This window comes from Triturus cristatus, chromosome 2_2, assembly GCF_964204655.1.
Source record: "Triturus cristatus chromosome 2_2, aTriCri1.1, whole genome shotgun sequence".
NCBI classification, from domain to species: domain Eukaryota; kingdom Metazoa; phylum Chordata; class Amphibia; order Caudata; family Salamandridae; genus Triturus; species Triturus cristatus.
This window is the reverse complement of record NC_140582.1, coordinates 232,772,715-232,798,849: the sequence shown is the minus strand read 5'-3', so window position 1 is coordinate 232,798,849 and position 26,135 is coordinate 232,772,715. Positions and strand designations below refer to the sequence as shown.

General features: G+C 40.6%; 1 long non-coding RNA gene across 1 annotated transcript in view; it reads left to right on the top strand.

Moving 5' to 3' along the window:
• Positions 1–25,484, top strand: part of LOC146862089 (uncharacterized) — a 67,356-nt gene extending 41,872 nt beyond the window's left edge. Inside the window, exons 4-5 of the long non-coding RNA XR_014978372.1 lie at positions 24,760–24,950; positions 25,366–25,484. This is a non-coding gene — a long non-coding RNA (uncharacterized LOC146862089). The remainder of the gene's footprint in view (positions 1–24,759; positions 24,951–25,365) is intronic.
• The last annotated feature ends 651 nt before the right edge of the window (positions 25,485–26,135 follow it).

Here is a 26,135-nt window from a genome sequence, read left to right as displayed (position 1 = left end):
GTCGGGCCATTTTCACCCAGTAAATGTTAGCAAGTTTGATCTTCCAAAATGAATCCGAGCAGAAAAAACTTTTGGTAAAGTCTGGCAAAGCCAAACAAAAAATTACGACATCAGTACAAACAGTGGTTTAAAAGTATGTTGGAATATTACGAGGCAGATATAAGTGAGTTCCTATTCACTTTTATTATGAATATTACACCCCACCTGCGTCTGAAGGAGAAAGAGAACAAGTAGTACGGTTTTTAAAAAGTAACAGCTCATTCTGTCAATGCAAGGATAAAAACTGAATGTTTTCAAAATCAAAATTATACTGATATAATTTGATAAGAGTATCATAACTGAAAATAACGTGAAAGCATTGATCTAAAATCCCTGCAAAATACTTAGAAATAACAATAAAAGAAGATCTTGAGGGTTTGCAGTTGTTCATTCTACTCAATCATTTGAAAAAACTGGGATGGGGGTTTTGAGGGCTTGATAGGTATTACCATTGATAGATATATACGGTATACATATCAGCAAAGTAACCCTTCTGCAATGTTCATTCTTCTCTCAAGCTATTCCCTCTTTACCCATTTTTTATTAAACCTGTTACTAGATTGGTAGTACCCTTAAAATAGCGGTGAGGGTGCAAATGTACTAGGATAGGGCAGAAGGGACTTTGAAAAGGAACGGAGGGAGGAGGGTGGGAGTGCCAGAATTGGAAGCCTACCATAAGGTGACTGCTGGCTTGCCTCCAACATTTGTAGTGAGAATTTACTGTATGATCCTTCTGCTTTAGAGTTTGTGAGATATCTTATCATTTGAGATATTATAGGCCTGAGTTTCATGTTTAATAAGCTTTATTAAGATAAAATTCATCATACAACATTGGGCAAAGAATCAGAACAAAATACAAGGACAATGAAGTTATATGGAATAAAATGCCATGAAACATAGTAGAAAGCCATTTACAAATTTCAGGATTTATAGGAAAAAAACAGAAAAAGGATAAGGGAGGAAAAAGAGGGAAAAATAAGATACGCTCTACAACTGAGGATCAAATAACAATAAATATATATCAGAGCAAATGGAATGTAAGTTGCTATATGTAAATAGAATTACAATAATAATTATTTGTAAAGAAGTAAAACAGAAAATCATGGAGGCTGGACATTTTCAGAACAGTTATGGGAAATCTGAACAATGGAGAGTTTATTAAAATAAACAGTCAGTGGTAACCAAAATATATCTCTATTTCGCTGTGGATTAATGCAGGATGCAAAAGCAGTATCCAATCTATGATACTGACATAGAGTGTTCCACCAGGATTTGAGTGAAAGTTTGTGTGAGCATTTCCAGTTAAGTGTGATCTGTTAAAAGGCTAAGGCTAACATGAGGTCAAAAAGTCCCGCTCATGAGGGAGTAATCCAAGTGGGTCTGATAGACTACCGATAAAAAGGATGGTGTTTGATACAGGAGTATGGAGATTAAAAATAGTGGAGACCCTTGACCAAATTTGTAGCCAAAAAGAGGCTACATGGGGACAAGATATTAGGAGGTGATATAAATCAGCTAAGGGATGGTCACATGACCAGCAAGTTTTGTCATCAGAGTGTGTAAAAGTAGCAATGGATAGAGGAGTAAAAACAATCTATAGTACAGAAAAAACATAGATTGGGTGGTGGATGCAGATCTGGAGATTTATAACAATCTGATCCAGATTGTTCCAAAAGTCAGTGCTCCATTCACAACCCAGATCCGCTTCCCATAAAAGTTCAACCTTAGTTTTGGCTCGGTCTGGATCAGCAGAATTGAAGAATTTATAGATAAGAGAAGCTTTCGGAAGTAACAATAAAAGTTTAATAAGTGAATCTTGTGGAGATAAGGAGTCTTCTCCATCAGTAACAGAAATTTGTGCAGAAACGAACGAGGACATTGTAAAGTGGTTTGAAACTGAGGAAAGGAACAGGGGTAAGTACCATCAAAGATATTTTGAATCCAGATGACACCCTTGGATCTCCAAGAACTTCAAAATAAGTGTCTGTTGCTAATGGTGAGAAGGCGATTGTGCCAGAGAGGAGATCGTAAAAATTTATATTTGGAAATTGATTTTGGTTGACAATGAGGTCTTAGTATTGAGCACGTATGTTTAAATAACGAGAGAAATGTGAGGCTAGTTTTGGCGGTGAAAGCAAGGATCTCTGAAAAAGAGAAAGGGGAGAGAAGGCAATGTTCAATATTGACCCATAACGGAGTAAGAGGGGAGATATCTGTATGGAGCCAATGAGAAGCCTGTTTGAGACAAAAGGCTTTATGATATAATCTAAAGTTTGGGAAATTTAGACCTCCAATAGATTTTAACTTCCTCAGATGAGATAAAGAAATTCTAGATTTTTTACTATTCCATAGGAATTTAGAAAGAAGACAGTGCAGCTTTTTAAAATGAAGAGAAGGAATAAAAACAGGCAGCATTGAAAGAACATATAAAACTATAGGGGTGACCATCATCTTAATAGAATCAAGACGTCCCCACCAGGAAAGAAAAAGAGGGTTCCAGGAGGAAAATAGTTTGGAAACCCGGTCCAGGATTTCTTTCATTTTTATTTTGATCAAATCCGGAATGGAATTGGAAAACCATACACCAAGGTATTTAAATTTTTAAGTATTCCAGCGAAATCTCGTTATATCAAAATGATGTTTCGAGCAATATTTGGTAATAGGAGGAATTTCTGTTTTATCAGAATTAATTTTGTAACCTGATACCGATGAAAAATTTAAGATTTCTTGTAATAAGGGGGGGGGGGGAGAGAAGTTTCCGGATTGGATATAAAAAGTAAGATATCATCTGCATAGGGAGAGAGCTTAAAGTGTCGATCTCCATCAAGAAATCCAGAAATAGAAGTATTATGACGAATGTGAGACAAAAAGGGTTCCAGAAATAAGATAAAAAGAAGAGGAGATAAGGGGCAACCCTGTTGAACGCCATGGTGAAGGGAAAAATGTTTTGAAATAAGACCATTGACAATAGTAGAGGCAGTCGCTGTAGTATAGAGTAATGAAACTAAGGAAATAAATTTAGGCCCGAAACCATGCCAGCGGAGTGATTTAAATAAAAACGACCAATCAACCCAATCAAAAGCCTTTTCCGAGTCAATAGATATTGCAGCTAAGGGATAAGGTAGAGTAGATGCCATATTTAGAACATTAAAGAATAGCCGGGAATTGTCAGACGTTAGTCTACCCTTGACGAAGCCACACTGTTCTGGGCCAATTAAATGAGGTAAGAGTGATTCAAGGCGTAATGCTAATAATTTAGCGAAAATTTTATAATCTACATTTATCAAAGAAATAGGACAATAGTTTGTGCAGTATTTCCGATCTTTACTCTCTTTATGAATAAGGCAAATAGAAGCCTCCAGAAAAGTACCGCTTGCAGCACCAGTTGTGCAAAAATATTGAAAAAGATTAAAGAGTTTTGGTAGTAAAATATTAGAAAAAATTCAACTGAAAATCCGTCTGGGCCAGGGGATTTGTTTTTCTTTAATGATCCTAGGTAATTAGTAATCTCCTGGATCGATATATCCGAATCTAGGGAATCGAAGTCAAGACCTGAAGATGAAGATGGAGAGATATTACTGAGACATGAATCGATAAGAGAGGACGATGCTGGAGATTTGGGAGTGTATAGGTTTTCGTAGGAGGCAAATTCATCCAAATGGTATGATCCTTAAAAAGAAGTGTCCCATCCTCTGATTGAATTGAATTTATCAAAGTTCTTTCCCTTCTGGATTTGAGGTAATTAGCCAAAAGAGAACCCACCGTATTACGGCCTCCATAGTATAGGGCGCTACTATGAAGAAGAATAGAAGAGGCATTGTCTGTAGAAATCTTATTAAAATCCAGCTTTGCACGAACAAGCTACTGCACAGTAGAATCTGATGAGGAGGCATAAAATTGATATTCCAAGCACTTAATGTTATCATGTAGGGCTTTATGTTGAGAAAGGGCATGTTTCTTTTTCCTAGAAACAAAATCAATAATGAAACCGCGGGCAGCAGCTTTAAAAGTGTCCCACACCAAGGCAGAAGAAACGGATGAACCTTCATTAAAAGAGAAAAATTCCTCGCAAAAGAGGTGAAAGAGGAAGAAAAAGCTGGATCTTGTAGGATGAAGTTGTTAAACCTCCACCTGGAGGATCTGGGTTGCGGAGGGAGCAAATCAAAGTCAGCAATTACCGGGGCATGATCAGAAATCAAGATAGGTTTGATTGAGGATGAAATGAGATTTTGAGCCAGAGGTTTAGACAGAAAAAGGTAATCTAATCGAGTTAGGGAGAAAAAAGAGAATTCTGTTTGGTTTGGGTTACATACTCTCCAAGCATCTACGAGATGTGTCTGTGCAATAGTGTTGTGAAATTGTTTGTGAGCTTTGTGAGGGAGAAAACGTATCTGAGACATGATCTGGTTGCAATCTCCCCTAGGATAAAAAATTCATCTTTGTGCTGTAAACATTTGTTTGTAATAGTAGGCCAAAGGGAATAATCTGTTTGAGTTGGGCCATAAATATCGAAGACAGTTAAAGAGATATTATCATTAATAAGTAATTTAACTAAACTCCATCTACCATCTGTGTCAACTTCTTGCGATACAACAGAACATTTCAACTTTTTGTGGCATAAAATAATAACACCATTTTTCTTTGTGGTTAGGAGAAACAAGAACTGAACCAACCCATTTACGTTTGAGTTTAAGAGCCTCAGCCTCCGATAGATGAGTTTCTTGTAATAAAGCTAAATCAGGAGTATAGGAGGCTAAATGAGACATAATTCTCTGCCTTTTTATAGGGTTAATAAATCCTTTTACATTCCATATAACAACTCTGAATGTACGAAAATACACAATATATATAGAACAAGAGAACCAATAACAATGCTACATTGAAGGATACATTCCATGAGACAATACTGAATGCAAGAAAATGGCTTAGAAATCAAAATTATGAAGTTGGCATTAGTGAAGGAGTAGAGAGAGAATGATAGGCCAAGCCAAATAGAAGTAAAAAGGTATGGTTGAGAGAAATGACAGAAAAGTAGAACAGAAAATTGCAGTACATAGTACAAGAAGGAAAAGGATATCTGTAGAGAGAAAGTAAGAAGAAAAGTAGAAAGACAAGGGATGGAAGGAAACATAAAAGAGAAAAGGGAAATATAAGAAAGGGAAATAGAAAGCCAAAAAGAAGACAGTACATATCCGTAAAGGACGACTGAAGAAACATACCTGCAGGGGACAAGAGCGAAATAACACTGGGGTGGTGACGACACACAGGAAATAGACGCGCTCAAGACCAGGGCCGGAGCCACACCGAGGGTAAAGGAGATAACAATGAGGAAAACGGACCAAACATATTAAATACATCATACGAACCTGCAAGGATATAAAAAAGAGAACAACATGAGAAATATCAAATACCCATCGTCTGGTTAGAGGAGATATAATAGAGAGTCAGAACATAGACCCACAATTCAATAACAATGAGAAGTACGGTAATTACAAGTAAGCAAATACAAACTATTCAACCATTGGAAGAGCTAGTATTGTCTATATTACTCAAAGTGTGAGATTGTATGAACTTCTGAAGTTCCACAGGATCCTCAAATGATACAGTATTATTTTGGAAAGTCACCTCGAAAGTGCATGGATGGAAAAGGCCATATCTGGCTCCAAGAGAACGGAGAGGGGCTTGAAGGTTGAAAAACTCACTTCTTCTGGCTGCGGTGGCGTTAGAAACATAATGAGAAAGGAACACTCATTGGCCTAACCATGAAATTTTACGTTTCACCCTAACAGCAGAGATAACAGACAAGTCAGAAAATTTTAAGAAGAGAATGATAACACCTCTAGGCTTGGTCAAAGATGTAGACAACGAAGGGCGAGGACCGAGTCTCTGAGCTCTCTGAATATTGAGTGAGGTTGAAGAAGGCATATCCAACAACTTTGGTAAGAAGGAGGAGAAACGGATACCGGGTCATCTCCTTCCAAAGTTTCAGGTAAACCGTAAATGCGTAGATTGTTTCTCCTGTTGCAGTTTTTCAAATCTTCAGTGTGTTTTTGTAATCTGTGCACCTCTCTTTTCAAAAGATTGAGTCTCTGAGTTTCACCTTAAACAGCTGAAAGTTGCTATTCCATTGCAGATACTCTATTTTCCATTGAAGACCACTTTTCAGCTCGGAGCTGCATCTTGCTATTCGTTTCCTCCATGAAAGGACGTAAAGCTCGACTCTCCTCCAGCAACAATTTCAAGGAAATAGGTGGAGAAGACTTGTCTGGTGATGGAGGATCATCTTTCAATCGTTTTGACACTGAAGAGGGTGGAGAGTTCTTATTTATTGCGGACTGTGATGATGAGGTAGGAGCAGAAGCTACACCAGCCATTTCTCCAGCAACAGATGATTGCACTGCTATTGATGAGTGAGGAACAGATCTCGTCGAAGACCCGCCTTTAAGAACAAATACAAATTGTGGGTTCCTTAATCTACCCATAAAAGGGGGAATCGTTGATGTGAGTGGAAACAGTAGAAACAAGGTATAAAAAGTAATTGCTCCTTGAGAGTATCATCACAGATTACCATAGAAGATCTGTGAAATAAAGCTTCCCAAAAAATAAGTATTGAAAGTATGATATTAGGCTGAAACACAATAAACATCAATGATAGAACATTTGGTATGTAGCAGCTACTAGGGCAAAGTCAGAGTAGATTTGGGCATCATAAACAATGTGGAAAAACCTTGTTTAGGAAGAGCTTAAGTTCGCTGAGCAGAAGATAGTTCCCAAGGTCTTAAGTTAAATTATGGTCATCGCAGCATTTAGGAACCTTAGAAAGAACCACTGAGGATATATAGAGTGACCGAGATCTATTGAAAACCTTAGGTTGAGGAATGAGGTTGTCGAGGTATCTGAAGTGTCACAGGAATAGTAGGCACTCACTTATAGAAAAAGCAAAAGGTCAACAACTTTGTAAGAGAAAGAGTAATATGATTACTGGATTGAAACAGTAATCCCCTCAGAAATTATATGTCACAGAGAGGATCCTGAGGAAAATATATTGTGAATAGAGACACATAAATCCAAAACCAGAAGAAGCCATGCAAAAAAGGGCAGCGGGGAATCCATACTGCTGCAGAGGTTCAAGAAACGATGTTAGGAATAGCATTTCCTGCATGCTGCATCTGAGGAACTTACTTGAAGGAAATGACAAAATGGCGGCCATTCTGAGGTGGCCGTAACAATGTGAAAATTGGAGATAAGTGCAGCGCGCTTCGTCACAGCAAGCAGCTAATCTTACTGCCGCTAGGTTCCGCTGCAGGGACAGCCGGTTTTCAAAGCTGAAATGGTGCTTAAACGCACCAGCAGACCGCAACTTGTCCCCTGTGCGGCGGAGCTCCTCGCTCAAGCGGCCATCTTGAGTGACATCGAAGCCACGACCCGTAGGCCTGAGTTTCAAAAGAGGCAATTTGCACATGTAAAGTAAACTTACATGCTCAAATAAAACTACACCCATCCTACAGCACATGTGTATAGATTTAGACAGTTTGGGAATTCACACTTGTTTCCAGATGCAGTATTTCAGGCATACTGCTGGAAAACATTGTGACTTTGCATATATTACTACATTAGGATATTGCTCCCTGCACAAGTGTAGAAAGTACACAAATGCACTTGACAATTGCCATCCCCTAGTCCAATTTCCTGTCTCTTCACATTTGTCCCATTGGGAACCCCTTTGTCAATGTGAACATTTCATTATCACCTTGGAAAGAGGTTTACTCGTCGTGCCTGTGACCAGGAACATCTTAAGGATTTCGGGGGCTCTGTGCCAAACGTAATTTGGGGACTCTGTTCAGAACAGCTTTGGATTCATGATGCAATTTCAGCTCTTTTATGCCCTCTTTGGGCTGGCCACTGACAGTGCACAGACATACTAGTCCAAATTCTAAATGTGTTCACATCAAATATTCAACAAGGATAGTGACGTGTTTTCAGTATTAGACTGTACAGCAGTTCACTAATATTATTGCAAATAAAATTAGAACCCCCACCCATTTTTCATATGTGAGTTCTTCTTTTGATATAAGGGAAACGTTTTTTTATGAATATTGGTTAGTGTTGAAAAACAAACAATTTTCTGCATAATGTCTGTAATAGACTACCACACATCACCCAAATTAAAATTAAATGAAAGGAAAACGGTATTTGAAAACAATTCTGTTTAAGAATTATTCAGGATCAACAGGGCAAGATTCCCTGCAGAACACAGCTAGCTGTATCTGGGGCCCCCTGAAAGGCTGGGACCCTGGGCCAGGGTCCTCTTTGTCTTTGCCTTAAAGCGTCTCTGCCTGGGACAAGATTAAATATCCAATCTTTCACAGGCTGTGAATAGGTCGGAGAGAAATGTGTAAATCACACACCTGTACATTTGTAGGAGTGTATATGGCAAGCACTCTAGACCTGGCCTCTTCCTTCCTGTGGGGCTACACGTTTGTGTGAATAAATCCTTTTGCCATTATAAAACAAAATCTTGTGATATTCAAAGTAATTATACGCTTGCTAATAAAGTGGTTTAGCGTATGTTAGCTAATCGGGTCCTTAGAGGCCAATGCATATTTATGGTCACCAAGAAAATGCTGAATTCAGAAACTAGGATCCTTTCATTTTTTTTTATTTAGGCCGTTTTTACTCCACCCTATTTTTGTGGCAAATGTCAACTTTTGAAAGCAGTTGTTTCCTGCATAAAGGCAGATATAGCTCTCCAAAGGGGCTCCCTCCTACTGACAACATAATAAAATTCGAATGTAAAGCTGCCCCCTGTAAGAATATGAGCAAATGTAGAAATTCCCCTTGGAAACTGTTTCCCATTAATCAACTAAAAGGTCCCTTGGGCTTTCAGCAGATTATGAATCTATGTGGGAATAGCTCTCTCTGAAATATCCTTAACTTGCAAATGGGTCTTCTTATAATGAGATGCAAATGCATCTCTTGAGGGTATTAATCAGTTTTACCACATACTTTCATCTTTTATTAGCAGAAAAAGGATGCAGGTGTTTTATTGCCTGTATTGGTTACTGTTACTGTTTCTGTGTGGTCAGTTTAGAACACGTGTTCCCTACACTTACCTTGCAGTAGAGAAAGAATTAACACCTTTGAGATACATTAGGGGAGAAATTGATTTAAAAAACAGGAGATTGAATTCATATCAGATTTGGAGTTACACATGCTAGCTTCGGTATTATGCTCTTAAGAATGTAAAGCAAAAAAAATTGAACTTTTTATGCTTACTGAAGAAACAAATTTTCATTCATGAGAGTAAAATCTTGATTCCCAGTGTCCGGTTTTACTTTACTGTAATTTTGCCTCTGGACAAATCTGCTAACACACCTTGAAGTTTGTTCCAGAATAGCTACAGAATTTGAGTTCGTTTCGTTTTCATAACTTTATGCGATCTAATTTGAAAACATATATCATCTAAGTATTCATATTAAAAAAGATAAGACAGTGTCATTTTTCTCAGCGCAGAATTTGAGTTATTGTACACAAATGTGGGACATTTTCTATCTGTCTGAACCAGTTTTCCAGTGCACATGTTTTCCAGGTGTTACCTGGTGTAGCCTGATTGGGGTGGGGATGTAGCATAAGGGCCAGAGCAGCTGACTTTGGAGGTATGGAACAAAGTTTGAGTTTGGGTCTCTGCCGCGGCTCAACATCTTGTAATTCTGGACACATAATTGTGCCCTTGTGTAGTGTAACTGGTTCTCATTTAAAGTGCTCCAATACCTTGAGGTTGAGGTTGCGCGATATAAAACTGCAAAAAATAAATAAAAAATTGTGGGTATTCAGTAAGTTCCAAGATATTCATATTCAGGGATTGAATACAAACACTGTAGGCCCAATTAACGAAAGTACTTATGTGTAGTAAAGTTACGAGTGTGGTATCTCAACACTTTGGGGCTGATCTCCGTATGGCGCCCTGCAGAGAGTGCTCTGTGTGGAGATTCCGCCACGAGTTGGGAGACCTCGCCACGAGTGCAGGGACTCCGCACTCGTAATTTTTGTTTCTACACGCAAGTACCTTTGTGAATCAGGCCCTGTCTATGGTGGAGTTTGGTTGTTCTGGTCCACTGAGGTCGTAGTCCTATTTAATCTTCAAAGCAAAACATGTTCTTCAGTAATACATTCATCAATTTTCTTTCCTGTATTTAAACTACCTACTATTTCACCCCAAGTCTTCTCAGTTCTCTTGCGTCTCTTAAAATAGTTTGTGTTCTTGTAAGAAGCTACGGGAACGTATTTTGTCATTCACATCCCATAAGAGCTAGTGAGTCTTGTACCTTTTTGAGCTATTAAGGAGTGTTCTGCTAAAGCTTTTAGAAGAATCATGTTTCGCTCCAATGTCACACACATGCCAGAGACCCCAATTCAGACAGGAGAATTATGATTATTGAAGCCAAAAATGGCTTTGTTTTAGCCGTCTCCTGCCTCAAATTTCCTCTAATTTAATAGAATTAATGGATAAAATACATTCCCCGATTCTTTTTTTTCAAATCTCCCACTTTCCTGTTATAAAATGTTGGCATGTATACAATGATCCTCCTTGTACCCTCCTCTTCCTCAGTCCTAGCATTGCCATAAGTGTCTTTGGATACACCACTTGCCTAACTAATCTTTGTCAATACTTCTGACCAGATTCATTCCCTACCAAATATTCCAATTTGTTGGTTTTGAATCAGCTACCTTGCACCTTGCATTCTATCTCCAAGGGGTGAAATTATACAGGTAAAAGCTGTCCATAGGTGGGCATTAATTTTGGAACCAACGTTGAGTATCTTGAGGAAATTAACTTTCTCTGAACAGTTGTATTCATATTGAGCACCCTGTGCAATGAGGGTTTCCCATATATCCATGGTTGATTATTAATGTTGACTAGACTACCCGTAAAGTCTATGGTATAGGGGCAATGTTGCACATAATACATGCTTGCTACACCTAAGAGAGTTGTGTCTGTGATGGCATTAATGATGCTTTATATTATTCTGAGCTATTTTGTGCTTACTTTCAGTCCTCTCATGCCATACTAATTTATAGAATAATGTGAAGAAGCGAAGCTTGGATGATGTCATTAGTGATGTCATCAATATTGTTGTAAAACTTTATTTTGGTCAGTGAGACCATAAAAGCATTCAAACAGGATCTAACATTTCATTTATAATAAAAACAAGTAAAAAAATATACAAACATCATATGGCATTGTGTACTAAGTACATAATGTGGCCTGCAGAAATCTATATTATAATCAATCCTGATTTAACGATCTGCAAATAATTGCTTATGCAGTACATTTGTTCAATATACAATATCAGGCTATTTTTCCGTTCTTGCTCTATCTCTCAGATCGACTATTCAAACAATAGTATGTGTGTGTGTGTGTATATAAGTGCTTGTATCAGTCAATAAGGGGTTTATTAGAATCATAGCTGGATACATTAAAGTGCTTGTACAATATAGAATAAGAAATGTCCTATGCCTTATTTAATTGGAGAAGATTTCATACATTAACAATTAACTTCAATCAGAGAAAGCTAAAAAAACCATTGTTGTGAACCCTTGGACGTCAATTCAACTTCTTAATAGTCCTGCTCACTGAAGTAATATACACCATGATAAAAATACATTATTAAAATGATGGTAACATACACATACAATTTGAATAAAATTCCTTCAGTTACAAAAGGATGTGCACAGATTTAATCACCATCTTTGGGGGACGTTTTTAGGAAAACTCTACGGGTACACCACATGGAAAGTAAGAAGCCTGCCACCGAGAAAGCTATGGGGAGGCTAGCATCATATTTTAGTAGCCTGAAAGCCTCTGAACATTGCCTACTTCCCAAATTTCTGCATATCTGGACCAGCCATCGTTTTATTGCTTTCTTATAGCCAGTACAGAAAAAGAACAAGTGGTATTCGGATTTTATGGCACGACACGGAGGCCATATTATGCAAATCTCCTTTATTGCCACAGCTCAGCAGCAACCATTGAAGAACATAGCACTTCAGTGAACATTCCAATGAGACATAAAAGTCCTCCATGACCAGCCATCTTCCTTCTTTGTTGCTGCTGCTCAGAAAGACAAGTATTACTTTACAGCTTAACGCTTTTTTAGACTTTGACTGTCTGATATACTCTCTGACTATTGATAACTACTTTCTTGGTAGTTGCTGATTATTATTAACTTGCTAAGCATATTGGTTCAAATGTTTTACTAAACCTTTTGAATCTTTCACCTTCTCTCTTTATTAAGTAGTATTAACCATACCCTTCCTCTTTTATATGTCTTAACCCACAATTTTACCCCTGTCGCTTTGTCTCCGATTTTATATTGAACCGGAATAGGCTTTCACTGATTTCTCTGTATACTTTTAACTCACACTGGCGGCGCGCGCGCACAATGAGTACCTCACACAACGTGTCCCTTTGAATAACGCGCTATCAATGCATCCCTTTGAATAACGCGCTATCGTGCTAATTTCTCCGCGCCGTACCTCCGCTTCCCTCGCTGTATCTCCATCAAATCGCCCGGAGACACCCTTAGCGAGTGATCCGCTACGGAGAACCTCTCATTCCGGCCCCCTTGACGCGATCGTACGCTTCGAGGAGGGCCGGGTTAAATCAAATTAAAGAAAGTGCCTTGGCAGGCAACCACCATGTTGCTATGTGCGTGGCGGCCATTTTAAGACTTTGCGCAAGATTCAATAGACACAACGCCTGCACCATTTTAGTTAATTGGGACAAATCAGCTGTCCCTGACGTGATACCGGCAGTTCCAAATAACTGGCTTTATCACTCGGATCAGCTGATTGGGATACAACCTCCTCGGTAGGACCTGCTAAAAGCTACTTTTACCCATAAGAGACCATTATAAAAAACGTCTTACCCACACTAAAATGTATTTAAATTTATAATATAAAAAAAAGAGGCCTACCCTTATCTATAGAGGATCATTATAAAAAAACGTTTACCCTCATTAAAACCGCACTTGACCTATAATATTACTCCAATAAGAATGAAGAAATCGGAGGAGCTAGTCAACAAGGCTCTCAAGAAGGTTTTGGGCTTGATTGATGACACAATAAATAAAAAAATAGAGTCCATATCCCATACATCACACCCCTCTACAAGTAAACATAACAGAGCAGACAAGGCTCCCAAGAAGAGGGCTTCTGGAGGAAACCAAACAAAGGGCACAAAGAAACCTAAAACCTTCATCCACTCACGCTCTCTAGGCGGTGACAAGACTGGTGCCTTGGGCAACCCAGATGGGCAAGAAAAGGGCCCAGAGCTCCCTATCCACATAGATAGCGACGATAGCTCTGAACCAGAAATCGAGCTATCCTGCTCCTCTGGATTCAATACTCATGTGGAAGAATTACAACTGAGGGGAACGGGAAGCTCTGAAGAGGCATGTAAGGCCTCGGGGTCCAACATGGCACAGGTGGATCCATTGGGCGAGGAAATGTTCGATCCTTTATTAATTAAACACCCCCTATCTCCGGAGTGGACCCCATCTCAACACATCACGTACTACCTATCCTTTTGGTTGAGGAAAGAGATCCCAAAAGAAGTAAGATCCAGACTCTGATCTGAATGTCCGCTCCCCTCCCTACCCAATAAAGTGGCTATGACTCCGGATCTAGATCCCAAGGTAGTAGCTTTCATAGCTAAGAACAACAAAGACCCCAGGAAAGGCATGTCTCAACACCATAGGCCTACTCACAAATATATTTGAGATGGCCGAATCAGCCTACCTGGGAAATTACTAAATGGACCCTAAAGAACTTAGAGAATGGGTACAGAGGGCTATATGCCTTATTGGCAATGCCAATACCGCCATCTCCATGGAGAGAAGGAAATGGCTGCTATTGAAGATCGATCCTAAATTGATCGAATTAGCCAAAAAAGACGGAGGTCCTAACTCCCAAGGCCTTCTTTTCGGAAAAGACTTTATCAAGGAAATGGTAGGTTGGCGCCTTTAGTTCCATCCAAAAGTCCCAGAAAGAAATTTAAAAAGTCTTTCAAGATAGAGTTTTTACCAGGGTCGGGAGAATGCGGAGTTGTTTCCCCAGTTGTGGAATACCCCGCTCAAGACCCTTCATGGGCTGTGGCGGCAGATTTAACAACAACTACGGCACCCAACAATTTTACCCACAGAGGCATAGGAACCGCGGACGACCCTTCAGAGGCGAGCGGAGACAACGTTCTTTCTCATCAGGTAGGAACCTTGAAAGATCTTTCAGATACCCCTCCAAGGGTGGGAGGGAGACTACGCCAATTTGCTGGCAATTGGGATTTAGTAACTAAAGACTCTTGGGTATTGAATACAGTGAAGGGTTACAAGATAGTCTTCACCGATATCCTCTTCCAGACAAGACACCCACGAAGGATTACCTTCTCATCCAAAGACAGAGATCTGGTCTCTCAAGAGACAAAAGACTTACTAAAGAAAGGGGCAATTATCGAGGGAACACAATTAGGCTTCCTCAGCAACATCTTCCTGGTAGAGAAGAAGAACAAAGAACAGAGACCTGTCATAAATCTAAAAGACTTAAATCACTGGGTAGTCTACCATCACTTCAAGATAGAGGGAATACACCTTTAAGGGACATTTTAAGAAAGGTGGACTGGCTGACAAGACTGGACTTAAAAGACGCTTATCTGACAATCCCGATCTGGAAACCTCATCAGAAATTCCTCCAATTCACATGGGAGGGAAAATTATACCAATTTTGCAGTCTCCCTTTCGGACTATCGTCCGCCCCTTGCTGCTTCACCAAGGTACTTCGCCCCATAACTGCTTGGCTCAGGGAAAGGGGAGTGAGACTAATCATATACCTCGACAATATCCTTATAATGGCCCAATCAAAACAGACCGTTTCCCTTCATATGGACCTCGCAATACAACTTCTAGAACACCTAGGTTTTGTCATAAACAAGAAAAAATCTTGTACAGTGTTTGAGCAAAGGAATATCAGTTATAGCGGAACACATTCCTGATTTGAACAATGGTGTAGTAGACTGGTTCTGGTTTTGACTATCTATTCCAGATGGGGTCCCTTCAGGATGGATTTATTTGCGGACCGGTTGAACACTCAACTGAAGGAATTCTTCAGGTGGAGACTGGATCCTCAGGCTCAGAAGGTAGACGCCTTCCTCCAAGATTGGAGCGGTTTAGCTCCCTATGCTTTCCCGCCATTTGCAATGCTTCCTCGTCTTCTCCTCCACGCTCGACGCTACAGAGCGAGCATCGTTGTGATAACTTTCCTTTGGAGATCTCAAACCTGGTTTCCAGTCATCATGGAAATGAGCATAGACTTCCCAATCTTAATACCTTCGTTCAGAGGAATACTCTTGGGTCCAGAAGGGGACGTTCACCCTCTCGTAGAACAGGGTCTTCTGATTGTGACGGCATGGAAGATTTCAGGCGACAGTGGCGAATCCCAGGGCTTTCGTCAAATGCTTTCAGACTCATCTCTGAGTCATGGGCATCTGGAACAAGGAAAGCATATCGACTGGCATGGAATAAATGGGTTCGCTGGTGTTTTCAACCCCGTTTCAGTTGATTTAGTACATGTTGTTAACTATCTGTCAGAACTTTTTACTTCAGGCCTGTCTTACAGGACCGTAAATGTCTATAGATCCGCTATTTCTGCAGCCCACTCCTCAGTTAATGGCCTCTCTGTCGGACAGAATTTGCTAACCAAAAAGATAATGAGAAGTATGAGAGTTCTTAACCCTCCAACCACTAAATATACCGCCTTTTGGGACGTTACACTTGAACTTCATACCCTATCCTCCTGGGGAGACAACTCCTCTCTTTCTTTAAAGCGCATCTCACTTAAACTTACCGTTTTGTTATGTCTAGTATCCTTCAGAAGAACTTCAGATGTCAAAGCTTTAGATATTTCAAGCAGGGCCTTTCAACCAGAGGATGTTTGTTTTTACCTCAAAAAGAGAACCAGAATTATGTCCTCTTCTATCTTTTACCCCTTCTTCCCTCAAAATGAAAGACTCTGTGTGGTTAAATGTTTGAAAGAGAACGAGAAAAGAACTCAAAGTCTGAGACTGAATGAGAGTCAATTACTAATTTCCCACAGATCTCCTCATAGGGGAGTTTCGTCACCAACCTTGGCAAGATGGGTGAGGGAAGGCATGTATGAAAGTGGTGTGGACACCTCTATTTTTGAAGCACACTCTCTCAGAGGTGCATCAGCTTCCAAAGCCTACTTTCTGGGTGGGGGGCTGCAAGAAATACTTAGAGCAGCAGACTGGTCAAATGATAGTATGTTTAAGAATTGTTATTTCAGACAAATCTCTAATGTGATTGATAATGTTCTCAATGCACTTTGAAATTGCATAATATGGCCTCCGTATTGTGCCATAAAATTTAGATTTTTCACAGCCTGCTGAGCAGGAAATCTGGATTTTTATGAAGGACACGGAGGCTAATATTATCCCACCACTTTTTTTAAATGAAACCCTGATGTTTTATGATGTTTTAGGAAGTTATTACGGAAATCTATTCTTTTTCTTTCAGAATAAGAATTTCCTTCCCTCCGGACCACGAGTTGGATAGCTGTCTTCAATTGAATTCCTGTTTTCTACATCTTGAACTTTTTTCTTCGCAGTCTAACAAGGAAGGAAGATGGATGGTCATGGAGGACTTTTATGTCTCATTGGAATGTTCATTAAAGTTCTATGTTCTTCAATTGTTGCTGCTGAACTGTGGCAATAAAGGAGATTTGCATAATATTAGCCTCCGTGTCTTTAATAAAATCCCGATTTTCTGCTCAGCAGGCTGTGAAAAATCTAAGGGGCATATTATCAAGGACGGCGTTAAAATTATCGCCGATTTAGCGGCATAAAACTGCCGCTAAAGCGGCGATAATGGGCTTGATAATATGCCCTGGAGAATTCCAATAGAAGCCCATGTTCACACCAGAACATGGACTTCTATTGGAATTCTCCAGGGCATATTATCAAGCCCATTATCGCCGCTTTAGCCGCAGTTTTCTGCCGCTAAAGTGGCGATAATTTTTAACGCCGTCCTTGATAATATGCCCCTTGATTATTCTGCGCTATTGCAGGCCGGGCAACCCATTGTTTGTAGGCCCGCCCATTTATTCGTGAAAGCACGCAGTGGTAATACCCCATGCCTAAATTGTAGATAGAGCTTCCTTGCGGCAGCCGGCTTGATGTCATTAGGTGCCGGCTCTAGTATGTACTGCTCTTTGATTTCCATAAAGTAAGTTTTCCCACTGAGTGGTTTCCCTGTAGCTGGGCCAGTTTATACTCCCGGTAGTTAACCTTTAACTCTTTCCTTGGGACTGTGGGACATGTACTTTCTGGATTATCTCACAGATAACCCAGACATATGAGCCATGGTAGTCTCTTCGCCCCAGGTAAACTCATAACCTCTCTTACTTCTTCTCTGTACTCAAGCAATTCTGGGGTAACCCACAAACGTCTCCAGAATAAAAGGGGTCTTAGAGAAACTTCTTCCTCAGATCTAATCATAGTGGTATGAGTGGGGTACTACGGGGAGACCAAACAATTGTCTAAAAAAGGAATTTTCCGTTTGTGTTAGCCTATCAATGCGACCGTGGCCCCATATTTCAGCTCCATATAGGGCAGCATCTCAAGCTTCAACCTTATATAGATCTACTACTGGGCCCACCGGTTTATGGCTAGAGTTTCGGAACACCTTGGACAAACCCCCTGTTGTTTGCACTAACTTCAGGCTGTTTTTTTGATTTGTGCCCCCCAGTCCATTTTTTCAGTGACTGTAATGCTGAGATAATCAAAGACAGATACCCTCTCAATGGGTCTACCGTCTAAACATGGGTTCGATCGGGTACTTTTGGCTGAGTTAAATACCATGAATTTTGTTTTTTGCAGATTAATCTCAAGCCCCCTTCCCTTGCAGAAGGTGTCAAATTTGTTTAGGACCCTCTGTATACCCATTGGTGATTTTGATAATAACAAAGTATCGTCGGCAAACATCATGGCCGGGATCTTACATGCTGCCAGCTTGGGTGCATCTAAATCCTTTTTGGTATTTATAAAGTCAACTAATCAGTTTATAAAAAAACTAAAAAGGGTCGGGACAAGAACGCAACCTTGGCATACTCCACTATCTACAGGGATGGGTGTGGTGAGTTCCCCATGCTTGTCAAATCTTATTTGCACGTAATTTCCTTTGTGTAACCCCTTTATGATTTGAAACAAATATAACGGCACCCCCATCTCTAGCAGGACTGCACACAGCTTATCTCTAGGGACCAGATCGAATGCAGATTTCAGGTATTCAAAAATTAGATAGAGGCTGCCACCCTCTATACACACGGTCTTCCAGTGTAATAATTGTAGCCTGAAGTTCTTATCCAATGTGGACATTTTGTCTCTAAACCCTGCTTGTAAAGGGTTAAGAAGTTTGTGCTCCTCCATCCAGCTCTGCAGACAGTGTAACAACACACGTGCAAAAACATTTTGGCTAATGTCAATAAGGCTTATAGGCCTATAATTTGTGAGCGATATCGGGGATCCCTTTTTGCAAACTGGTATTATTTCAGCCCCAGCCCAGCTAGCAGGGATTGCCATGCCTTGCATGACAGCGTTAAATAAAATCCAGAGATAAGGAGCCCAGATAGTCGGTTCACTACTGAATAAATCCCCGGGGATCCTGTCTAACCCTGGTGCCTTATCAGGAGCGATTTGGTTTAGAGCACCGGTTACCTCTGTGAGGGAAATCATCGGGGTATCATCCGCCGATCTAGGGGTAATCGTGGTTACATTAGAGCGATCAGCCTGCAGGGAGTAGCATACGTTGCTCGCTATGTTGACCTCTGGCTTTGCCTTCGACTAGAGGGACTCTAAATGGTCCTTCCACACATTTGCCCCTACGTTTGTCTCTATTGCCGGCTTTCCTTCAGGGCTACCCATGTTTACCACATTCCAGAATGTCTTCATGTCACGGATGCCCAGGGAACTTCTGAGGGTTTCCCACTAGTCACTTTCCCACCCTTTTCAGGTGTCATCAATATTATCATTTGAGATGTCATTAGTGATGTCATAAATTATGTCATAGGACATGTCATGAGTGAAGTAATATGTGAGGTCACAAGCAGTGCATTGCGGAGGCGCAAGTTATAGTTAACTCTGCTAGCTATAACTGTAACCTCCTTTAACCTCAGTGAATATATATAATTATTATATATATATGTATATATATAATTATATATATATATATATATATATATATATATATATATATATATATATATATATATATATTCACTGAAAAAACCATAGGTTTCACACATGTTATAGTTAGCGGAAATTTTACTGATAAAAAACCAATGAAATTGCCCCGTTATAGATAGTGCTGGCAACTATAACTCACGCGACCGCAATCCTCTGCTGATGCTAATACTGTATTTAGACACTTATTTGCCCATGTCTTCTTCCATACATTTTTAGCTATACATATATTACAAATATTTTTTTTTATAAAGACACATATGTCATCAGCAGAAGATTGCGGTCGCGTGAGTTATAGTTGCCAGCACTAACTATAACGGGGCAATTTCATTGGTTTTTTATCAGTAAAATTTCCGCTAACTATAACATGTGTGAAACCTATGGTTTATTCAGTGAATTTGCAAGGTTTTTTAAATGCTAATTCCTAACTATAACGTGTGTGAAACCTATGGTTTTGTCAGTGAATTTGTACGGTTTTTTAAATGCTAAGTTACTTTACGCCATTCGAGGCGTGCGCGCCCACTTAACGCAGTGCGTTCCGTGCACGGTTTTTATCAACTTTAATAAGCCCTGTACATTTGGTGGCCTTCGGCCACCAAAAGCACAGGGGGTGGGGTCAATGTGGATAGTGTTTCTTTTATTTCGATTTTATAATTTCATGTTGCCAAAATATAGTTTTTTTACTGATGTAATAAGCCCTGTACATTTGGTGGCCTACGGCCACCAAAAGCACAGGGGGTGGGATAAGTGTGGATAGTGTTTTTTTTATTTCTATTTTTTACCGTACGCTTACGGTAAGCGTACGATAAGCGTACTCGGCGAAATTGCCGAAAAAAAAATAAAACCGTTTTTGCTCTTGGGGGATGTTTGGGGACTCCCTCAACATGACTATGTGGGAGGGAGTTGTCAAAACAGCCCCGTAACATGTTTTTGGGCATCATGTTTGATAAATAACACTCAGTGCGAGAGACAAAATGGCGGACGCCGCTTCCTGGTTTCGGCCGATTCGAATGTTTACTAAGATCTAGGAGCCAATCAGAATCGCGCTCGCGCACGCCACCGTACGCGTACGGTAAGCGTACGGTAAGCGTACCGTAAGCGGGCTCAGATATATATATTGATTTAAAGGCTATTTTCTCAGAATCTACTGAACAGATTTACACCAAACCTACAAAAGGCACTTCCTTGACATAGGGACTACCTCTCTGCCAAATTTCTAGTAATTCTGTTCAGCCGTTCGGGCTGTAGCTCTGTCTAAAGGTCCTATGGAAAAATGCATGGGAAAAACGCGTTTTGGGACCCCCCTTTTATCTCAGCCCCCGCTTGACGAATCCCCCCGAGACTTTCAGGGTAGGAGCGGAGCGTAGCGCCCCACCTATTTTGAGAAATTCGCGAGGATTCATCGACCGGCGCCAAAGTTATTCAAAATAGAATGTTGCGGATTTCCTATGGAAAAGGGGTCCTAACTATAACTACCTACTGGCGACCGCCAGTAGGTAATATATATATATATATATATATATATAGAGAGAGAGAGAGAGAGAGAGAGAGAGATTCACTGAAAAAAACATTGGTTTTACAGACGTTATAGTTAGGAATTAGTATTTAAAAAACACCTTAGAAATTCACTGAAAAAACCATAGGTTTCAGGGACGTTATAGTTAGTTGGACATTTGACTCATATAAAACCAGAGCAATTCGCCCGTTATTGTTAATTGAGCTAATTATAACTCACGCGCCCGCAATGCACTGGTGATGACGTCACATATTACATCACTCATGACATGGTCAGTGACATCACTGATGACATCTCAAATGACATCACTGATGACATCACTGATGACATCATCCAGTGAATGTGTGTTTCTGTAAAGTTTCAATATTTTTCATATATATCTATGCCAAGGTGTATTGAAAAATGAGTGGATTTACAAGTGCATGAATGGATTATTTAGTAGGTGCGTGACTGACTGTATAAGTGAGTGATTGAACATATGTTACTGAATGCATGGGTTAGTGACTAAACTGTGTGAAAGTCTGTATTAGTGTCTCAGTTGGTGTATAAGTGGCTACATGGCTTGGTGAATATCTACACAAGTGTCTATATGGGTTATTGATTTGTTGTCTCAGTATCTGTATGGGTGCCTGAGTGTCTGTGTAGGTGGGTGGGGGGTGTGTGACTATGTGCATAGATGTCTGAGTGGGTGATTCACTGGTTGTATGGATTCAAAAGTGTATCTGGGAAGGGCTGTATGGGTGAGTTAGAGTGTGTATGGGTGTGTTGGTGAGTGAATGAATGTCTCAGTGGTATATGTGTGAGTAACTACATATGTTTTAAGGCAGTATATGTGAGTGTTGGAGTATATAAATGACTATACGTGAGAGAAATTTATTTGAAGAGTGGGTGTATAAATGGGTGTCTGCTTGTATCAGTGATTGTATGAGACAGTAAGTATGTGTTAGTATCTGCATAAATAAGTGATGTGGTGTGTGTATAAATAATGGAGTTGGTGTGTATACCTGTATACATGAGTAAATGGGTATGTGATAGATTCTTTGCATGACTAACTAGGTGTGTGAGTAACTCTATGGATGAGTGGCGGAGTGTGACTGTATGTATAGGTGTATGAGTGCATATTATAGTACTGTATTGATGAGTAACTGCATGTATTAGTGACTGGATGTGTGTGTAGACCTAGGAAATAGTGGGTGGTATGTAATATCTGGCATTGTTGTGTGTATGGTTTCAAAAATAGCAGTCTGTATTTTAAAGTGCGTGTATCAAAGTTTATATTAGGGCATCAGTATGTGCATCAGAGTATCACGAGGATGATGTCATCAGTGATGTCATCAGTGATGTCATGAGTGATGTCACTGACCATGTCATGAGTGATGTAATATGTAATGTCATCACCAGTGCATTGCGGGCGCGCGACTCATAGTTAGCTCAACTAACTATAACGGGCAAATTTCTCTGGTTTTATATGAGTCAAATGTCCAACTAACTATAACGTCCCTGAAACCTATGGTTTTCTCAGTGAATTTCTAAGGTTTTTTAAATGCTAATTCCTAACTATAACGTCTGTAAAACCTATGGTTTTTTCAGTGAATTTCGAAGGTTTTTTAAATGTTAATTTCATATTTAAATATTTATAAAACCTATATTTTTTCTATTTTTATTTTCTATTTTGGAACTCTATTATCCTTTTTTTTATTTGAAAGATTATGTAATTTTTTTATATCTTCCACAAAAGGCATGTATATCTTTTTTTTGTTGTTGAGAAAACTGGACTCCTGTACCGGTAGTGTACCAAGCTCCATCAGCACGTGAATCCTATCCGCCATATTGCAAAACTCGTTAAGGGTGCGCATTTCATATCCAACGGCTTCGTAGCACCGCGTCCCGCCTAACATCATATACGTATAAGGTCGCGCCAGCTGCTAGTTTGGTATGCGACGGGTGCGCGGTACCAAGCCACGTGTTGCTTCATATATGTATGGGGTCACGCAGGCTGCGCGTTCCGTATGCGACGAGTGCACGCTGCCAGGCCCTGTGTTATGTCATAGACGTATGGTATCACGCTGGGTACACCATTTCCTCATTTTTTTATGTCTCAAAACTATATCTAAATAAGTTTAAAGTGCATATGATAGCAAGCGATAATCTAAAACATTTTAAACATTTATATATTTCTAACTGTAATAAACTTATATTATGGTAAATATATTTTCTCAAAATCACATCGAGTGAGGCCTCCTTGCGCGCTCAGTGCGCGATTGCCATGTGACCTTAAAAAAAAGCATTCGATTGGTTCATAACATTTCCCATTGTAACAGTTGGAGGACCCCACCCATTTTAGTCATTCTCTCTACAGCGTTTGATGAGAGACACCTCTTCTGCTTAGCGAGCTTTTTTTAAAAGTTTTTTGTTGTGTACACATATCTTATAGTTCACACAACATTCAACGATCTTCTTGATCAATATTCATGCTCTGCACAGTAGCCTTCCACGTGTGATGGCCATGCATCTGAAACATTACATCAAAAAACAAATGTGTGTTACACGATGCCCCTGGTGTGTGCGCATTATTGTGCTGCCTTTCGGCCTGGGTATTGGTGGCTCGAAGGGGTATCATCAGCCACGGGCAGAGTGCACATCCTAGATCACATGTGACAAACAGTAAAGAGTAATGTGTAGATTTGTGTTGCAGTATGCTCTGTTTTCAGGCTTTACCAGTATAGTAGTGTGTCATATGTGAGACTTTCAGATTCACGTTTGACATGCATTGCTTGACTGTAATGAGCGTTATCACTGTGTATGATGTAGCCTCACTGCTGATCCTCCCTCCATCCGAGCACATTCACATGTGTGCTCTTCGCGATAGCAACACTTTCAATAATACCGCACACCATTGACATGTGTGTTTTCGCATATCCACAAGCTTGACAACGAGATGTGATGTTGTCCATTCAATGTTTTCAGACAGCATTTCATTAGCGATAGTTGCCTCCCTCCCGATACATGCTACATTAATGTAAATTGCAGATTGTGCGACGTCAAAACTGCAACAGGGACACACACATAAGTACTCTTCCTGCTCAGGTAGGAACTGAACAACGTCCAGGTCCCCGGAATAATTATTCACACCCCCTACGGTGGCCTGGCGTATGCAAGCCCAGCCCACTTTGTGTACATATAAATAGGATAACGATGATGCCACATGTCCCAGTTATTCCACACTGCCTCAGGTGATATGGCCCATCCACCTCGCATATCACAATGCGCAATAAAAAAAAAGGGATCCATGAGGTGTACACCATCCCGGAAATCAAAACTAGATCTGAATTGTGAACCCTGCTGGCCTTCGTGTTTGGACACACACCAATGACAGCAGGGGGGCAGTGGGGCCTGGGTGCACAGGAGCTGCAATTGAGTGTGGTGCGGCGGGAGGGGTGGGTTGCATCAGCCTGGGTGCACAGGTACAAACAAGCGATGTTGCCGTGCGTAATGATGTGATCTCTGACCTCATTCAGTCACATCTCTGTCTCATTTTAAGGACCTGCTGGACCGTACTGTAGGCCTGATCCAGCGGGCAGCGCTGCCCTACAGACACATGGCATTGGCTTTAGGGGCACTGTAGTGAGCTGATTACTAAGTGTACTTGCACACAGGCTTCCGCCACTGCATTGCACGTGCACATTATGCTTTTAGCATGCGCTCTGTTCCTTTGTATGTGAACGTTGGCATAACATATTATTATTTAACCTTTGAACCACGATTACCACTATTAGTTGGTAGATCGTACTTCAAGAAGGAAGGATGCACTCAACTGGTGTTCTCTATTAAGCTTGAAATAAACCTTCATTTACCTCAAGACGTTTCCAGCATTATATTATTTCTCCCTTTTCAGACACTGAGTTAGTGGCACCATAATTGGCGGAGCGGATGCTCAGCCCGTGATGAGGCCCTGGGCATTCTGACACCTTCCATCATGGTATCAAGACACCGTTCACGACTGGAGACCTGCTGTTCCACCCTGAGAGCGGCACCCCGGAGTTGGAGGTCGTACCGGCACGTCTTTGGACACACCGATTGTGGCAGGTGAGCAGTGAAGCCTTGGTGCGCACAAGCTGCAATTGAGCACAGTGCAGGGGAAAGGGCTGGGGTGCAGCAGCCTGGGTGCACAGGTGCAGGCAAGCGATGTTGCCGTAGATAATAATGTAATCTCTGGCCTCATTCATAACTCTGTTTCAATTTAAATACATGCTGGACCTCACTCTTTCTCGCGGACCCCAGCGTTCCAGACACACGGGTGACAGGAGGTGAACAGTGAGGGCTGGGTGCAGTAGGCCAACGCTCTGTCTTCTCCTCCCTCTGTTCTTTTGACTCTCCCTCCCCTTCTCCCTTCCACCCACTCGCTCTCTGTCCCATTCTCACTTTCTTCCTTTCATTCTGACTACCTTTCTTTTTCTCTTGGACATGGCACACATACTTATGTTTCTTTTTTGTCTTGCAGGTTTTGTACGCTGCTTCCGGAAGAGTCCCACCCACTTATTTCATGTTTTACTGTTGTTTGTTCCAATAAAGTTGCGCTTCCATTTATTTGTGTTGTTTTAATAAAAGTAATTTTTTTTTACCAATAAATAAGTGAGTGTATGGGTCTTCTTTTTCTGACAACACTTGGCTGTAGTTCATTGTGAAAATCTGCAGTTGATAGGAGGTTATGAGAGAAAACATTTTTAATTTTGCAGTGCACCTACCAAATATAAACCAACAGACTAATACATAAATAAAGCCTAGGTAATTCTACAACTGCAAGGGTTCTATGAGTGTATCGCTTTATAACACCATGAGTACTGCCTGTGTGATTACAGAACCAATAAGGCACTGCCTAGGGCCACCGAGGCTTCAGGGACTGTCGACGCCCGCCCTGCATATTTAAGTGAAGTCCTGGAGGGTGACAATCCCCGGACTTGAGCTGGCCTCGAAGCCCCCCGAACAATTACTGAACAATACCCGGGGAGGTGGCGATCCCCTAGGCTGCAAAACATCTCTGAGCCCTCCCGCGCCTAATTTACATGTGAGATTAAGGTCCCCAGTGCTGCAGAGACCCCGCAATATAATAATAGAATAGGCCCCGGAACATTACCCACCAGGGGGCTCATTTAAATGAACGGGTGAGACCCCGCTTCATTTTTTTTTCTCCATTTTTACCATCCGGATCCGCTTTATTGAAGTGATGCGAGGTTTTCCTCCTCTCTCTTCAACAAGGCAAACAAGGATTTG